The sequence below is a fragment of the Pleurodeles waltl genome, chromosome 4_1, assembly GCF_031143425.1.
Source record: "Pleurodeles waltl isolate 20211129_DDA chromosome 4_1, aPleWal1.hap1.20221129, whole genome shotgun sequence".
NCBI classification, from domain to species: domain Eukaryota; kingdom Metazoa; phylum Chordata; class Amphibia; order Caudata; family Salamandridae; genus Pleurodeles; species Pleurodeles waltl.
Window position 1 is genome coordinate 915,049,550 of NC_090442.1, and position 15,919 is coordinate 915,065,468.

General features: G+C 46.4%; 1 protein-coding gene across 1 annotated transcript in view; it reads right to left on the reverse strand.

The window, feature by feature from the left end:
- Positions 1–15,919, reverse strand: part of CCDC146 (coiled-coil domain containing 146) — an 897,036-nt gene that overhangs the window by 192,213 nt on the left and 688,904 nt on the right. The gene's annotated exons all lie outside the window — the stretch shown is intronic.

Sequence of the window (15,919 nt, forward strand, 5' to 3'; positions counted from 1 at the left end):
AAGGCAATCATAAAGAGTAGGGCTGGAAGCCAAGGATTAACCTTTTGGTATACAAATTACTATGGCTGACATCCAGGTGTGAACTCTAGTCACTCACATGACCTGTGGTGTGGGGCAATCAGCTTTGGATCTATCCTGCTGTGACAGACAGCCTTTCAAGAAGGAAGAAGAGAAGGAAAAATGTACACATCAAAGGAAGCAGAACCCCAAAATAAAATGTCAAGGACTAAGACCCTAAATCACATTTTGTGTCTCAAAAAGGATTATAAGAAGGTGAGGTTGAGACCCCAAAATGCATCATTTGCCAAGCAGCCAGACGAGCTGTATGAGAAGTGGAAGCTGCATGTGATAATGACTGGATGCCAAGCCCTGTTAGTCTTCCTGTTAGGTGAGGGAATATCACCCAGGGGAACCAAGACCACCTGCCCTGGAGCCTGGCACTCTGGTAACCGCGTGCTTGCAAAGACCATTGTGCGCTGTGAGGAAGAGGACAGCATTTGAGTGAGTGAGATCCAGTGAGGAGCCCTTTTCAGAGGATTCCCGGTGTGAGGCAATGGCTGTGCATCTATCAGGTCGTTGCCCATGTGCAATGTTGGCTCTGCGACCCCCCCCCCCCCTGTATTCCAGGAGAGGGCCACTGTGGACTGAGCGGGTCCTAAGCACCCAGGCTTCCCAAGCCTGTACCGCCTCATTGTGGTGGCAACGTGTGCCAGAGAGGGTCACGTTAAAGTTTCTGCTGCAAGAGAGTTGGGACTTGTAACCGCCATGGAGGGGATGATTCCAGTGGAGGAGTCTGTGCTTAATTGTAAAGTGCCTCAGTAAACATATATGATAGGAGCCAACGTTGCCAAGAAGTTTGGGCCATTGCCTAAAGTAAGACTGAGGCTGCATTCAGTGGATTGACCCCGCACAGCAAGATAAATGCCCCTGACTGATTACCGATGGCTACAGACGATGCCGTTGCACCCTGGCTGTGCTAAGGTGGGAGCTGAAGGACCAGATTCCTCCACCCTCCCACGTGTGGGAAAAATTGGCTTATCACGTCTTTGCAGGCTTGGATCATCTTTGATCAATGGAAAGCTTACTATGCCTACAGCATTTATGCAGTACTTTGGTTTTGAAAAGGACATAATCAATGTAAATGCCTGGTCGGAAAAGCTATTCTCACGCCTACGGAATGTAAATGGATGTGAAACTACTTCACAAGGGGACATGACTTACTTAGTGTACCTCATACTTTCCCTCTGATGACTACAAGCTGACGATTTAGCCTGCACAAAAGTCAAAGACTTGGTGGAAAGTTGACAGATAGAAGCTAATGTCAGCTGTAAATACCACTGACTCTACAACACAATACAATCATTTTCCAATCAATATGCGAACGCACAAGTTGCCAACTGTGCAGAGACTTATGCTGCACATTTTTACGCGATTACATTTCTGGAAAGCTGCACATATAGGTTACGTAGCGATGGGAAGACCCGCTCACAGTGCACCGTTCAGAGGTCGCTCTGTAATGAGCTGGTGTTTTTTTCCAGCACACCACATGCAGTCTTACAGATTTTGAAAGAACCCTTTTGTCTGCAGTTCATGTCTCACCAACGTATTCCATAGCAGCGTTCTATTATTTTGCATTCGGAATCAATTCACCGATTATTCGTGTGTCAAAAACAGTAGCACTACGAAGATTTGTTTAAAAATCCAACTTAGACTGAACATTTCTGGGAAACACTCTGAATTTGTACTGTTATACTGAAGAGGGGTAGACTTAAATTTGTAAAAGGGTCTATATGTGATGAAGATTTTTTTCGCCCTTTAGTACAGTTGTGCAGTAGTAGTTCTAACAGGAACACAGTTAGCAAATTAGCCTAAAAAAGACAATCACTGTAAAGCAATTCATCTTTCTATACGTTGTAGGTCTGTCTCAACAAACACCACACAGGAGTCATAAAGTTATGTGGTCGGAGGACGGGCAGCTTTAGAAGTGCACCGATACTTTTGCGTACAGTAGATAATGTTTTGTTCGGTACATGTTACTCACTGCAGTGGCCGTTATACTACTTGACCCAAATATCCCTTCAGGCTCGTATGATTTCCAAGGCAGGCAGCAGCAGAGATTTTTACTGTTCAACTTAAATAAATGAAGCCCTTGCAAAGCACAGCTCAGTGAAGCGTAATCACTGCCTTTTCCTCATGTCCATTCGCTTCCAGATCCCATGTCCCCTATCTCATATACGAAGAAGGCAAATTATCACTTGTACCCAAGAGGGAGAAGTAGGTGGACCGTCTAGAGCAGTGGTCTCCAAACTCTTGAATGCCGTGCAACCCCCACCCCCCCAGATGAAAAATACAAATCATTGGGCCCCCCCTCAGAATTTTTCATAATTATTTTATAAAGATGGCAATGTTTGATTATGTCTAGACCTATTTAAACATTGCAGTTAAGTACTGTTACCTTTTTAAAAGTGCAATAACATGCTTCTGCTTAAAACAAAGCTGTTATCTGTATAATGCTTCTTTTAGCCAGAGCCTGGCGCCCCCATGGGATCACTTGAGGCCCCACTAGAGGGGCCAGCCCCCCAGTTTGAAGACCTCTGCTCTAGACAGTCCTGCATTCACCACAGAAAGAAGAATCTAAAACATCTCCAACAAAGGGTGGGGCAGGCCCAGATACCACTATTATCAAGCATATGCCTGAGTCATTGGATTTCAAGGTAGAAGAACCCTGGAATGAGAGTGATCTTTGTCTTAACTACAGATTCGATCAAGGCAGGCTGTTCAAAGATTCTGTAGAACTTCACCACTGAGGCAAGAAGAAAATCGAAGCTGCCAAGAGGCAAAACCCAAAGGATGGATAGTCCCGCAGGATCTCAAAAAGAGGGACCTCAGGTCCGGGGACACAAAGAGTATAAGAGAAGGAACACTTTTAATATAGGAGGGTGTAAGGAAAGGCCTCCTTGGCATGGTTACCCCTTAACTTTTTGCCTTTGCTGATGCTATGTTTTGATTGAAAGTGTGCTGGGAACCTGCTAACCAGGCCCCAGCACTAGTGTTCTTTCCCTAAACTGTACCTTTGTCTCCACAATTGGCACAACCCTGGCACTCAGATAAGTCCCTTGTAACTGGTACCCCTGGTACCAAGGGACCTGATGCCAGGGAAGGTCTCCAAGGGCTGCAGCATGTCTTATGCCTCCGTGAGCACCTCTCACTCACCACATGCACACTGCCTCACAACTTGTGTGTGCTGCTGGGGAGAAAAAGACTAAGTCGACATGGCACTCCCCTCAGAGTGCTATGCCAACCTCACACTGCCTGTGGCATAGGTAAGTCACCCCTCTAGCAGGCCTTACAGCCTAAGGCAGGGTGCACTATATCACTGGTGATGGCATATGTGGATGAGCAGTATGCCCCTACAGTGTCTAAGCAAAACCTTAGACATGTAAGTGCAGGGTAGCCATAAGAGTATATGGTCTGGGAGTTTGTCAAACAGGAACTCCCCCTGCAGGAACTGTAACACCTGGCGGTGAGCCTCAAAGGCTCACACCTTTTGTTACAGCGCCCCAGGACATCCCAGCTAGTGGAGATGCCCGCCCCTCCGGCCACTGCCCCCACTTTTGGTGGCAAAGCTGGAGGAGATAATGAGAAAAACAAGAAGGAGTCACCCACCAGTCAGGACAGCCCCTAAGGTGTCCTGAGCTGAGGTGACCCCTGCCTTTAGAAATCCTCCATCTTGACTTTGGAGGATTCCCCCAATAGGATTAGGGATGTGCCCCCCTCCCCACAGGGAGGAGGCACAATGAGGGTGTAGCCACCCTCAAGGACAGTAGCCATTGGCTACTGCTCTTCCAGACCCAAACACACCCCTAAATTCAGTATTTAGGGGCTCCCCAGATCCCAGGAAATCAGATTCCTGCAACCTGAAGAAACAAGAAGGACTGCTGACCTACAAGCCTGCAGAGAAGGAGGAAGACGGCAACTGCTTTGGCCCCAGCCCTACTGGCCTGTCTCCAACTTCGAAAACCTGCAACCAGCGACGCATCTGACAGGGACCTGTGACCTCTGAAGCCTCGAAGGACTGCCCTGGACTAAAGGACCAAGAAACTCCCTGGAGCAGCGGCCCTGCTCAAAACAGCTACTTCTTTGCAACAAAGAGGCAACTTCCAAAGACTGCACGTTTCCTGCTGGAAGCATGAGATTTCTCTCTCCACACCAGACACCCAAGACTGAGATTCAGAGAACCAACACCTCAGGGAGGACTCCCCAGCGACTGCGTGCCCGTGAGTAACCAGATACGACCCCCCTGAGACCCCACAGCGACGCCTGCAGAGAGAATCCAGAGGCTCCCCCTGACCGCGACTGCCTGTAACAAGGGACCCAACATCTGGAACCAGCACTGCACCCGCAGCCCCCAGGACCTGAAGGAACCGAACCTTAGCACAGGAGTGACCCCCAGGTGACCCTCTGCCTTGCCCAGGTGGTGGCTGTCCCAAGAAGCCTCCCCCGGTGCCTGCCTGCACCGCTAGAGTGATTCCCCCGGGTCCCTCCAATATTTTCTACCTGAAACTCGATGCCTGCTTTGCACACTGCACCAGCCCGCCCCTGTGCCGCTAAGGGTGTGTTTTGTGTGCCTACTTGTCCCCCACCCCCCAGTGCTCTACAAAACCCCCCTGGTCTGCCCCAGAGGACGCGGGTACTTACCTGCTGGCAGACTGGAACCGGAGCCCCCCTGTTCTCCATGGGTGCCTATGTGTTTTGGGCACCTCTTTGACCTCTGCACCTGACCGGCCCTGAGCTGCTGGTGTGGTAACTTTGGGGTTGCCTTGAACACCCAACGATGGCCTGCCTATGCCCCAGAACTGAGACTTGTAAGTGTTTTACTTACCTCCAAATCTAACCTTTACTTACCTCCCCCAGGAACTGTTGATTTTTGCACAGTGTCCACTATGAAAATAGCTTATTGCCATTTTTACAAAGACTGTATATGATATTGCTTTTATTCAAAGTTCCTAAAGTATCTAAGTGAAGTATCTTGCATTTAAAGTGTTTACTGCAAATCTTGAACCTGTGGTTCTTAAAATAAACTAAGAAAATATATTTTTCTATATAAAAACCTATTGGCCCGGAGTAAAGACTTTGGGTGTGTGTTCCTCATTTATTGCCTGTGTGTTTACAACAAATGCTTAACACTACCCTCGGATAAGCCTACTGCTCGACTACACTACCACAAAATAGAGCATTAGAATTATCTAATTTTGCCACTATCTTACCTCTAAGGGGAACCCTTGGACTCTGTGCACACTATCTCTTACTTTGAGATAGTATATACAGAGCCAACTTCTTAAAGAGGGGAAGAGGACACCTTCACCCAATAATGGCTGCAATGTAGCATTTGTATAGGAAACACAGGTCAAAGCCTTGACAGGCAAACTTGAGACCGCTCTGAGAATAGGGGGAACCCACTAAGAATGGACTAAAGAAACGTACGATACAGACTAGTAAGAAAGACCACTGCCAATAAATAGAGCTATGCAAGTACAAGCAACACCATACAGTAGGATAGCAGCAACAAGCAGAATAGTCCTACCATGCTACACCTTCCAATTCCAAACAGAACAAGGTGCATTAGTGGAATATGCACCTACCATGGGTTTCAGTTTTGCTTTCTATGCGACAACTCAATCAAAGTGTCGGAAAGGTCATCAAGGGCTGTGACATGTGGGCATTTATCATCAGAGATGTATTTCAGCGCATCTACTAACTGGCAATGCACAGAAGCTGGTGAGGTAGCAGGATCAAACATAGCAATGCAGAATACCTGGGGATGCACATAGCACCTAACAAGCAATAGGCATCGGATCTCAACATCACACCCTTGGCAGCCCAGGTATGAAGAAATATGGATCTATAGGAAAGTCTCCCACGGGCAAGGGGGCCATCATTTAAAATGATATCCCCTACACGACTCCTGTACATGTTGCAAAATTTCCACAGGACACACCACCTATCTTTTTCCACACCCTGCAATCAGCAATAGTGAAGTTCCTCTAAGCAAGAAGCCAGCCGCTTATCTCTTATTTAAAGTGCGTACTCGGTCCCTCCGACTGGGGTCTAGACATTATAGATATATAGATGTACTACTGGGCTAGTCATATGGTGCTAATTAACAATTGGCTCTTTGCAGATCAGGAAGAGCCTGCAACAGCTGTAGTGCTTCGGACTCTTGAACGACACAGTGCACTTGACCTACTTTACGGCCCATACACTCACATCCCCCTCCCACCCGCAACTCAGATATCGCAATCAAGCTGGCACCAGGCATTAAAGTGAATCAATTGGCATGGCATGCTGAAGGCAGAAACACTACTTTGGGCCGGGAACTGGCTTGTACACAGTATAATTAGAGGGATTCCGCAGCTGGGACAACATTAGCCTCTCCAAAAAGAGGATGTCTGGTGGGATACCTCCATATGCACATTTCAACATCTCATGGACACATTCACGATGAATAGGACACCGTTTTACACCTACCTGCAACTGTGCCATGCGCTAGAAGCATCTCTTAACTTTCTACAGATCTTTCATCAGTACAACCCACCAGAGGCACACATTACAGAGCTCTAAAAAGAATTTCCACTGTATGCCGCACCCTGGTGAACAACACCCCAGATCCCATGAGACTGAAAGAACAGTGGTAATGTGAAGTGGGAACCCTAGGAGAGGAGGATTGGGTGGAGGCCGAAATGGACACCTTTGTATTGGCGGTCTCCAAGCGACTGCGGCTAATCCAGCTCAGGTACCTGCATAGGACATATTATAGTTGTGTGTAACTAAGCATTATGAAGAAAGGTCTAGATCTGCAGTGCTTAAGATGCAAACTGACCCTGGGAACCTTTCTTCCACACAATATGGGAGTGCCCCATCATACAACAATACTGGTGTACCATCTGCAATATACTTACACAAGTGGTGGGTAGAATGGTGGTACCTGAGCCAAAACTGGTCTAGCTAAGGTTGATGGAGGAATGGAGAGGTAGATGACACACAAGACTCCTGCTGCAATGGGTTTTCTTATTGCTAAAAGACACATAGCATGGTCCTGGAGGTCAGGACTCGTGGAATGGACTCATAGGATGGACAACTGCGCCCCTCAGAACAATTTGTATATAAATCACGTGGCTGTCCGGAGAAACATTGTAAGATCTGGGGTGATTGGATAGTTTATTCTGAAAGCTCTAGTGTACAAAAAAGATGAATCTGGCGCAACTTTATGATTAAATTACTCACCAAAGTGGGCGGCTCTCATGCAGAGATGTTTCACTGTTTATTGGAAATATGTCACATATACTTAATACTCAATAAAAAGAGTTCTAAAAAAAAAAAAAATTGCAGTCCAAGATAAGTTTGAAGATCTGACACTAGACCTTCCAAGAGAGAACATAAAATACCGATTGCATCAGTGGATATCCCGAAGGCAGCATCAAAGTTGTGTCAGTATAATTTAAGGGTGTGCAAGTAGAAACATTTCTACAACTGCAGAATCATACACCTCCTTAATAAAGGGGTGCTCAACATGCACTGACGGGCCCTCAAATGGTCTGTAAAATACATTTGAAGACCTGCTAGGGCCGCTGCCGCTCAAAGACACCCCATAGTAACTTGTTAGAATTCTGGTTGGTCACCCATTCCAAATCATTCACAAAGCAAAGCACCCATTTAAGGTGAAAGTATCCCAGGATATCCTCATTACTCTCCCAAGTTTCAAATGTAAGACTTTGGACCAAATGACTGGAAAATGTGGACCTTTTCTAGCTAAACTTGGAATCTATCTGATCATCAACGATTTAGACAGCAAGGAGAGGCATAGAGTTTGCAAAGGCTTCCTTAAGCAAACTGTCTAGTGCTGCTCTCAAGGATCCAATCCCAGTTAATCTTTGAGCTCTAGTAGAAGGACGTGGGTGAATGTGAAAAATGCATGATATTAGTCACCCCAAAACAAATGGAATGGTTTGAAGGGGTCAACAAGGGTCTCTACAGGAGCAGCCCTCTGAAAAGATGATGCCTCTTATTCTGTTGATCCTATGGGAGAGGGTCAACAACATTCAAAAGGAAAATGTCACTTGAACAGCTGGGTACAAGAAATCCATAACATCTCGTGGGAAGTGGGGTGCAGACAGACCACTCAAACTCAAAGGAGGGGATGTAAGAAGTACAGCTGCCCCAAAGGACATAAGAACCCCAAGCATGAAGGGTATCCCTATGCAGAATACTGCTACAGCTGATCCTGTCTGGCTCAGTGTTCCTGCACCAGGACATACCAAATTCAGGAGCACAGTGTTCCAATTTTACGATCCAGAAAATCCAGGTAGTAAGACTGCTTTGTTAATGGGCTGCTTTGCTGTCCAGACCCTTTCAGCAACCTCAACCCCACTGTCAGACAAGGTACATGAAATGGTTAATTTGAGCTGATGAGTGCCAGTGGGGGCCACCGGCACTTATTTTTCCACATTGGACATTTACATAGAGCAAGAGATGGAAAAATAAAGTGGAAAGATGGGGAGTGTAAAATACGGAAAACAATCACAAAGGGAAAACGCAGAAGCCTGTCAGAGTGAGATAAAGGGGCTAGAAGTGTCTGACTGAAGATTACGCAGCCTTGGAAATGCGCGCATACACATTTATTTGCTCTGTCCGCATGTTTCAGGGCAAGGCACCAGTACTCATTTATTTACAAATTAAGCACTGGTAAGGCATAATATGTAATGCTTCCCACCTCCTTGTAACATCTTGCTCTTCCCTTCCTCACCCTCCTGTCCTCTCTTCAGGCACAAGAGCAACCACATAACTCATAGATCCAGAATCCTACCTGGAACTACTTGGAACAGTCACCACCCAGTATCTTAATTAGCTGGAGTTCTTGTCTCCTGGCTAATGTCTGACACAGGAGTGGTAATATATGTATTCTAGAGCTTTCCTCCTCGCCCCAACTTAGAATTTCCCTTTTTGCCACCATCATTGTTACACACTCTTACTGAAAGGCATCACAATGTTCTGTCCAGTAACCTGCTTACTTCGGAATTTTTAAGGAACTCTAGCTGGTACAGAACCACGGGGTGGTTCTCAGCACAGGAATTTCCTTCTTCTCACCATCATCCAGAATCGCTGAAGGCAAGAAGCGCTACCCCACATCTCGTAGTTCTATAGTGACCAGGTGGTGGTGTGGCCCCTAGATTGAGGTTTGCAGATTTTTAACATTTTAAAGAAGTTCCTCTCTATTTTTAAGGGTTGGGATAGACTTAAGACTTCTGAGATTGCTCAGACCTCTTTCTGTTCTCCCAGTTTCTTCTCCAGTTCAATACGTTTTTGGTCAGTGACATCCTGCTTGCTCTGTTGGCAGTCAATCACTGATTCTAACCACCTTAAAACAAGGCCACCCTCTTTTCAATAAGGTGCACCCTGTGTAAATGAGAGGCCAATTGCCAGGCATCTCTGGATCTGGCCTGTTTGAGACTCTGAATGGCAGTGAGCTGTGGAGAAAACATTTTCTTTCCTATTGTTAGCTTTATCAGTGGCTTCTTTTGACAGCATGATTCTTCAGACAGGGCATCCATCACCACACTGACACCTCAAGACAACTGATTTGAAAGTCACACAGTGAGGGGCAGACAGCTGCGTCTGTCCTCGCTGCACTCCTCCACAGTATTCGAGTGTAGGGTCTCACCCTGTCAGGCCATTACAGATGACTTGGCATACAGAAGTCCTCCATGTGACTGTTTCACCTGGAGAGTTTGTATTCACCTGCCCCGTACTCTGTCCTAGTCTTTGTAAATCTTTGTCCTGTTAAATCTAAGGTGAGAAGACTCCACCCACCCCAGCCAGGAGCTGCCATTTTCCGCGCTTAGGCAGCCACACCTCCCTGAGAAGAGTCTCAAAAGAACAGTAAAGCTGCTGATCATCCCTACTGGGGTACAGCCATGACCAGCAGCCCTCATGCCCGCCTCCCTTGAGAACAGGCTTGTGAATAACTCTCCTCACCAGAGATCAGCCCAATGTATAGAGCTGTATTAAAGCCCAAAGTCAAGAGGCTATCTTTGCTCGGTCTCTCACCTTCAGTTTAAAACACTTCATCCACTATGGAAATCCCATCTGGATGCCAAAGCATCGAAAGGGTAGATTCATGACTAGTGACTATCAGAGATGGCCCATGTGTGAACGAGAGGAAGACTTAAAAAAAAAGGCCTCAATGGAAGGCTAAGGGAAAGTACTAACAGGCCACCACTGGCCACTAAGGGAGGCAGGGCACAGACCCACGTCATAGCTTTGTACTGTGTCTTGCGAGGTCAATGAGTACAAGGTTCATGTGGAGACTACTGAGGCCAATATTATCCTTGAGAATTGATAGTACCCTTAGAACAGAACATAGCACATACTCCCAACACACCTCAAGTATGCCCTAAATGGCGGCCGTAGTGCCCTAACAGAACATTTAAGTTTTAATTACCAATAAGAATAACAATACATTTAAAACGAACCTGCAATGGTCAGAGAGAGCTTGTGGTAAGAACTTTGAGAAATGAAAGGCACTGTGTGTGGCTACACATAGATGGTCATTGTGATCACTGCGGATGTGGCCCAGTAACAGCCTCAAAGAAATCATCAAGTAAAGCAAAGGTGAGAGCAGACCTTTTATTAAGGTGCAAGGCCCTCTCAGAACACGAGCCGGAATCAAACCTCAAAATTACCTTAGACAATGACCATATGGTAAACCCGACGGCACACAGGGGAAACGTTTAAGGGGCGAACTGAAGATCTTAAAGGCATCATGGGTAAAACTAGGCAGTAGAAGCCTAGAACATGTGGACAAAGCTGAATGTTGGGTCTTTAGTTACAACCTGAGTGAGGATCAGTAGACTGTGGCCTCTAGAATACAGATGTCAAGCTTTGCACTTTAACATAAATATTCTCATACAGTGCATTTCGATGACAAAGTGAGATGTAGAAAATAGACCACAAATATTTTCTAGTGGTGTCCTGTGAGCCATACATAATAAAATGCTTTAACATAATCTGATTTAATTAAGGATATATCTTTGTTCCGTTACATTGCATTTGCAACTACAAACAAAGCATCATTTGCCTGGGTAAGGCACCCCCATTCAGCTACAGAACCTCTATATACTTACAGAATTCATCATCGAATTCTACAATCTTGTTACACGTTTTTCCCATTCTTCACACTTTATGGATGACTACCACATCCATACTTTCTTCACCCCAGAACTCTCAACACTCCTTATACTCTTGATTAGACCTCACAATCTGATTACAACCCATATAAAACCCCATATTCACCCCAACCCTTGCATCAAAAGCAATACCTCTCATGCTGGATACTTTTTTTTTTTTTTTTAAATCACACCTGACATTCACATCACCTCTTACATTACACATCTTTGCCCCATTCCATCCACTCAGCAATCCCCATACACCTTGCATAACGCAGACTAAGGGAGCCACAGAAACACCCACTCATTCCACACCTTACACTCTTATGAAAGGCTACACACTCTCATTATAGTCCATAATTCCTCTTTAAATAATACACTTGTAGCCCATGCCCTCTAATGTGTACCCATCACTCTCATCATATCCCATACACGCTCATTAAACCCCAGAATTACCTTCTCACCATTCTGCAAACACTCTCACCAGATTATGAATAAACAGTATATGTATCCTAACCCCAGCACCACACTAAACAAGTAGGAACTAGACACCAACCTCGTTGGTGGCTGTGCCATACTGAGCGCCCACCTTAATGATGGGTTGCTAAGGCCAACAAGGAATCTGAAGGTCTCAATAAATGAAAAAAGTACTATAACAAAAAAGTTAATACAATAGTATTTTTGGTGGATAGATAATCTTCTTGCTGATTGTTCATCCTATTAATATCCCTCCTGTTATCAGATGGGCTTCAATTCTTTCCCTACTAAAGCTCTCTATTGCTACAAGCTGACGCCTTGCAGCCTCAGCAGAAACTTGGCTTGCGAATGTGAAAGCATCCGAATATATTAGGCTCCAACCAGTAATCCTGGGTCAGTTCCGGCTACTTTTTTCCGTGCTCCAATTAAGCATGAGGAGGAGAACGGACAGCAGTAATGAGAGCAACAGAGCACATGGTATGTTTGCATACCATCTTATCTTTTTATTAGTGATTACTAGTGATTAGGTGAACAGCGAGGGTCATAAGGAATCTGATTAAAGATAATGTCTCCTCCAAAAATACCCTTATCAATTGGAAGAGACTTTTTAATTCTGATGGATACAACTTCCTGCAGAATCATCACACTATGAATAAGTCTCAAAGGAATACTTCCCTGGGTGGTGGGATTAAATAGTGCTGTTTAACTAAGGGGTGGGGTGTTTGGTTATTTTTTTAAGGGCTTAGGGTGGGGGGATGGTTTATTTTATTTTTTAGGTGTGGGAGTTGGGGAGTTGGGTATATTTTTGTTTAGTTAGGGTGGGGGCAAGGTAGTATATTTTTAAAGAGGTGGGGAAAGGTTTAAGGAAGAGAGAGAGGAGATAAAGGGAGGAAGGATCGGGAGAGGACGCAGTGAGGTAAGTAGGGTTGGGGCACGGTTGGTGGGTAGTTTTTAGCGGTGGGGTGGATTTAGGGCTTAGGGTGGGTGGGGCTGAGGGGTGTAGGGGTACTTTAGCTTTATTTTTTATGGGTGGGTCGGGGTATTTTGTAGTTTATTTTTTTAGGGCTTAGGGTGGGTGGGGGGCTCGGGGTAGTTTACTTATTAGGGGACAAGATTTTAGGGCTCAGGGCAGGTGGGTGATGTCGTGGTAGTTTAGTTTTTAGTGGTGGGGACGGAGTAGTTTTTTTTTTAGGGCTCAGGGTGGGGTCGGGTAGTTTATTTTTAGGGGTGAAGGAGTTGGGATAGTTTTTTTTAGGGCAGGTGAGGGGTGTTGGGGTAGTTTACTTTTATGGGGTGGAGGGGTCGGTGTGTTTTTTTTTTTTTTTTTTAGGTTTGGGGCGGGTGGGGCGGTTGGGGTACTTTATGTTATGGGGTGAGGGTGTTGGTATAGTTTTTTTTATCAGGGTGGGTCGGGAGGTCAGAGTGATTTAGGTTTTAGGGGTGGGGGTAGTTTTGGGCCTCAGGGCGGGTGGGGGGTGGTATGATCAAACCACGCATAACATTTTGCATACCGTTTCCACACATGCCTTTACTCTGCATGCTTTTCCAATGAAAATTTGTTGTAAAGGCATGCGTAGTAAAGGCATGCAATGAAACAACACAGTCGTTGTTCCGACCGCATTGTTAAGGCATGCGTGGTGCCATCATACAACCATGTCAACTACTTGAACACCACTAGCGAGATTTGAAGCTATGGCCCTAATGCATGTGGATGAATGATCCCCTGAGGAGCTTTTCTGCTAACAGCTAAAGCATAACTGTAGGAAGTTGGCACTGTATGTACTATTTCAAAGTAAGAAATAGCATGCACAGTCCAAGGGTTCCCCTTAGAGGTAAGATAGTGGCAAAAAGAGATAATCCTAATGCTCTATTTTGTGGTAGTGTGGTCGAGCAGTAGGCTTATCAGAGGGTAGTGTTAAGCATTTGTTGTACACACACAGGCAATAAATGAGGAAAACACACTCAAAGACAATTCCAGGCCAATAGGTTTCTGTGTAGAAACATATCTTTTCTTAGTTTATTTTAAGAACCACAGGTTCAAGATTTACAAACAATACTTTAAATGAAAGGTATTTCACTCAGGAGAATAATCACAATAGCATGTATAGTTTTGATAAAAATTGCAATAAGCTATTTTAAAAGTGGACACAGTGCAAAAATCAACAGTTCCTGGGGGAGGTAAGTAAATGTTAAGTTCACAGGTAAGTACAACACTTACAGGGTTCAAAGTTGGGTCCAAGGTAGCCCACCGTTGGGGGTTCAAGGAAACCCCAAAGTTACCACACCAGCAGCTCAGGGCCGGTCAGGTGCAGAGGTCAAAGTGGTGCCCAAAACACACAGGCTTCAAAGGAAAAAGGGGTGCCCCGGTTCCAGTCTGCCAGCAGGTAAGTACCCGCGACTTCGGAGGGTAGACAAGGGGGGTTTTGTAGGGCACTGGGGGGGGACACAAGCAGGCACAGAAAGTACACCCTCAGCGGCACAGGGGCGGCCGGGAGCAGAGTGCAAACAGGCGTTGGGTTTTCAATAGGAATCAATGGGGAGACCCGGGGGTCTCTTCAACGATGCAGGCAGGCACAGGGGGGGCTCCTCAGGGTAGCCACCACCGGGGCTAGGCAGAGGGTCACTCCTGCACTGGAGTTCGGTTCCTTCAGGTCCTGGGGGCTGCAGGTGCAGTGTGGTTTCCAGGCGTCGGGCTCCTTGAAGCAGGCAGTCGCGGTCAGGGGGAGCCTCTGGATTTCCTCTGCAGGCGTCGCTGTGGGGGCTCAGGGGGGGGGTCAACTTTGACTACTCACTTGATGCATGGAAGGAAAGCTTTTAGTACCAAGTGGATCACTCTCAGCTCCAACAAACTGATGTGGAGCTGAGACACTGCCAGAGACCAAAGTCATCTGATCTCCAACTATCCCAGATGGCCATCCCCAACTCAAAAGTTATGTCTCTGTCGCTATTGTAAGCTCTGGGTGGGGAAGGAACATGGGTCTGCCGCTGACCCAATTGTGGTTCATCAGCTACCAATGCAGGTCTTTTGCAGTTCCCTCTGGTATCGGGACCAGGTCAGAAATATTTCCCTGATGGTGTGCCCACTGGAACTTTAGACCCTACTGCAGAGCCTACATATGCATTGGGCAGGACGCAGGAGGCTATGAGGCTCAGCAGCCTTAGAGTAGGTCTTACCAAAATCCACGATAGAGGCTGAAACATCGGAATCATAGCCTGAATATCCCGGACTGGCCCCTCAGAGGGTAGGCACAGCAGTGCACTGTGTCCAGAACAACTCTGATGAAAGGGAGTGTCTGAGAGGGAGTCAGGTGTGACTTCAGCAGGTTGATAATGAACCCCAGTGAATGCAGGAGGTTTGCTGTTGTCTGGAGGTGGGTGATGACTGCCTGGAGCAAGCTCCCCTTCAGCAGCCAGACAACAAGGTAGGGGAAGAAAGAGGATCCTGACCTTCATAGGAGTGCTGCATCCACCACCATCATTTTTGCGAACACCTGAGGGGCACTGGTAAGACTGAAAGGGAGCACAGCAATCTGAAAATGCTCACGGCCCACCACGAACTGCAGGTAATGCCTGTGGGCCAGGAGGACAGGAATGTGAAAAAAATGCATCCTGCAGGCACAACGCTACCATCTAGTCTCCAGGGCAAACAAGACCTGAACCACTGTGATCATCTTGAACTTCTCTTTCTGTAGAAAACCACTGGGAAGACGCAGATCTAGGATCGGGAGGAGGTCTCCATCCTTCTTTGGTAACAGAAAGTAGCTGGAATAGCAACCACACCCTTCTTATGGTGCACACGCCCTCTTGATGGCTCTTTTGACCAAAAGAGCCTGCACTTCCTGATGGAGTAAGGAGAGATGGCCCTCCATTAGCTGTTTGTTACACAGTGGCAATTTCTGAGGTGTTTCCACTAAGGAACAAGTAACTTACCTTCGGTAACACATTATCTGGTAGAGACTATCTAGCTGCAGATTCCTTACCTTAGAATTTCCTGCCGTCAGCTTGGAATCTGGAATTTTTTGCTGAGCAGTACCCAGTGCGCCCCATCGGGTGGCGTCATTCAGATCTGCCTGCGTTGTTCGGATCCGCGTGGCATCGTCAGCGTCATTGGAGCCGTCTGTGATATCATGGTCGCCTATAAAGGCACCACCCAGGCACGCATACGTCAGTTCTTTTCCTTCCACGCTGGTTAAGCACAGGTCTGGATCTGAGCTACCCTC